Below are 3,469 nucleotides of genomic sequence, written 5' to 3'. Positions count from 1 at the left end.
ATATCATCATACAGTGGGCAAAATAAAAGTACATGTTCTTCGTTTTCAATGGAGTCAGGACAGCAAAAGCAAGTTCGTTCTAGCAATCTTAGGTTCTCGTATCTCCCGGTCTCGACGCGGATTGACGCTACTCCACACCTAAACTTAGCGTAAGCACTTCTGTACGATGTTGGCATGTTCACTCTAAGGTATGACTAAGTCTCAAAAGTGTTTTTGAACTGTCTGTAGATTCGTAACTTGTTTTGTCCGTTTCCTCTAACAGCGGCAATTCTGTTTAAATCTTCCTGCCATTTTGAAATATGTTCATTTAATACAGAATGACAAATAATGTCTTTTATTTCGCCAAATTGTACGTTTTCATCATGTATATTATAACGCTCTAAAATTCCACACGTTTTAAAGGTGTAATACCACCATTGATTTTTCCCTATTAGTCTTTGTTAAATTGGCACTTTTAAAAAAATTGTACAGTATTTACCTTTATTTCAACCAAAGAAATACTTTGCATGAATAAAGTTTAATCCTTTCCAGTGCTACAGTGAAAATTTCACACTACATTTCATTGCATATAAGAAAGTAACCTGCACCGGAAGTAAACAACCAAATTTTTACCAGATTATTTACTGGTTACCTGCTTTGGTAACTATGTAACCTTAACTTTCCAAAACATTCTATAAGACCATCAAATAAAAAAAGAATGATGCTTTCAGACACCCAACATACATGTTTATGACTCAGAAAAATTTAAGAGCATTGAAATGCAGGGTTAATTTTCTACAACTGTCAAATTCAAGGGAATATTTTTTTAGACCTACTTTCGTATGCAACCGGATGTGGCGTATCATGATTTGGTGGTATTACACCTAAAGAACACCTAAATGTCAAATAAACTTAATGTAATTTTTTTCCCTCCAATTGCAAGTTATTTCAAGCATAAATGCCAAGTTTTGTCTCAGTCAGATCTATAGTTTCAGAGAAAATCACTATAATGTAAGGCCATATCCTACGGCGATTTCAGTCTAATTTCTTCAAAAAATCCTTATTTCAGTGTATCATTATAAAATGCAGTGTTGACTTATATCTGATCATATACTCATGATCTAAGCATTCAAACAATTAAATAGGATACAAAAGACAACTTTAAGATGATATACAATTTTATTGCACCTTTTAGAGTTCATTTGAAGGTCTGTTTTGGTCTGTTTTTGGTCCATTTTTCCTTCTTCCTTCTTTTTTCATCAAAACTTGGTATCTTTTGCCTAAAAAATAAAACAAATGTAATTATTTTCCCAAAAGAAATGAAAGACATGTAATGTCAAATCAATAATTAAAGTGTTTAAGCTGAAAGAACTGTCTCTATAAATGTTAACAGTCTCCACCGAAGTTTCTATAAGCCCTTATGTGTAACTTGAGATTTTGATCTGTTCCCCGAGTATGACAAATAACGGTTCCCTTTCAGTCAACAATTTATTGTTACTGATATCAAAGTCATTTCATTTATTTATTGCAGTATATTTCTAATAGATTTACACCAAAAAAAGTCCACCTTCTTGTATTTTACATTAGAAAATGGGGAGAAAGAGTAATAAAAAATACATCAAAATGGTTTAAAAAAGGGTTATGTCCCTTTGAATGCGGGTAAAAAAATAAATTGGTAAGAATTATAAAATTTAAGTATGTGAGACTGGATTCTGATATATATGTATAAATCCAAGGCAAGTGTTTAGATGATATTTTGTCGGTGCAAAATACAGACGGCACAATGGCAAATTGTAAACTTTTGCGGCCAAAAAAAAAAATGACATTAGTTGATACATACCTCAATGCTAAAGTGTCATCTGCAGACCAGTTCACGTATAAGATTTTTCAACAGAATGCTTGTCACATCATGGTTAACACTGAAATGAAAAATCACATGTTGTATAAACAAAACTGTAAGGGTGATTTAAAATTTGACACAGAGGTTTACGTAAAATGGTGATTTGCATGGCAAGCTATAAGAAAAGTCTCAATGTAATATATGTATGTTGATTCAAAAGTGTATTTCATAAATTATATCATATGAAGAAAAATAGGACTTCTCTTTTAAACCATTATTGTTTTACCATTTTAAATCAAACAGTCTTGGTAGGATTTGTGTTTTCGACACCTTGTCGGTTGTGTACCACGACAAACTTGGCGGTCTTGTTTAATATGAGGCGGCTCGAAAGACAAGTGCTCAGGGTTAATGCATCTCTTCTGATGACAAAGATGAGACACATGAAATTCATCTGATATGTCAAATTTCTCAGTGTGCAACATGTATGCAAATCTGTGACCATACAAGGTTCTTTTTTTTCTGTCCCAAGGAAACCTAACACTATACACTGAATACAGCCTTGTCTGTCCACCCTTTTGACTCAGCAAACATCCGTAAACCCCCATTTCAATGCAATTTTCCCTCAAACGTGATTTCTGTGTCTCAATCCATTCGGAATAGTCCATTTTTACAACGTATGAACTAGTTTAGTAATAATTTTTAAAAATGAAAGTACAATAAGGTCACGAGTGCACGTGTTGTTTCCCTAAATAGGTGTAATACCACCATTGATTTTTCCCTATTAGTCTTTGTTAAATTGGCACTTTTAAAAAAATTGTACAGTATTTACCTTTATTTCAACCAAAGAAATACTTTGCATGAATAAAGTTTAATCCTTTCCAGTGCTACAGTGAAAATTTCACACTACATTTCATTGCATATAAGAAAGTAACCTGCACCGGAAGTAAACAACCAAATTTTTACCAGATTATTTACTGGTTACCTGCTTTGGTAACTATGTAACCTTAACTTTCCAAAACATTCTATAAGACCATCAAATAAAAAAAGAATGATGCTTTCAGACACCCAACATACATGTTTATGACTCAGAAAAATTTAAGTGCATTGAAATGCAGGGTTAATTTTCTACAACTGTCAAATTCAAGGGAATATTTTTTTAGACCTACTTTCGTATGCAACCGGATGTGGCGTATCATGATTTGGTGGTATTACACCTAAATTTGTCTCTTATTTTAAAGTTGCAGTTTTTGGCGTTTGAAAAGGCTTGACTGTCTGTATTCTATCTAAATTTTTAGGTGTAAATGCAGCCATTTTAGCCAAAGTGTACACATCATGAACCTTAATCATTTCCACATTACATGTCTCCATACCCTGAGCTATGACATTCTAAGAAGTAGATGCTGACTCGGTTGCTTTTAATACGGATGCTACAGTATATGATACAAATTTGCGATAATGGTATGATGTAAATTATTGGAAGAGGACTGAAGAAGAATTGACGTTGGGTCAATGTTTTTCTGCTGTCAGTTTGATCCACTTGAGCATGCTGAAAGAGTGAATGCCCTTAAATCCACATTGTAATGTATATAAATTACGGAATTAAAAGTTTTCAAATGATTTTTAGCATCAAAATCTTCCGAACGATGTTTA

General features: G+C 33.0%; 1 long non-coding RNA gene across 1 annotated transcript; it reads right to left on the bottom strand.

The window, feature by feature from the left end:
- Window positions 1–1,139: 1,139 nt before the first annotated feature.
- Window positions 1,140–3,032, bottom strand: LOC134719533 (uncharacterized). The gene is made up of 3 exons (XR_010107611.1): window positions 2,649–3,032; window positions 1,820–1,898; window positions 1,140–1,259 (listed from the first exon to the last, which is right to left on the bottom strand). It is a non-coding gene; the product is annotated as an uncharacterized LOC134719533 (long non-coding RNA).
- Between the last annotated feature and the right edge of the window lie 437 nt (window positions 3,033–3,469).

This window comes from Mytilus trossulus, chromosome 5, assembly GCF_036588685.1.
Source record: "Mytilus trossulus isolate FHL-02 chromosome 5, PNRI_Mtr1.1.1.hap1, whole genome shotgun sequence".
NCBI lineage: Eukaryota > Metazoa > Mollusca > Bivalvia > Mytilida > Mytilidae > Mytilus > Mytilus trossulus.
The sequence above is the reverse complement of the archived record's forward strand: the minus strand, read 5'-3'. Positions and strand labels throughout refer to the sequence as shown.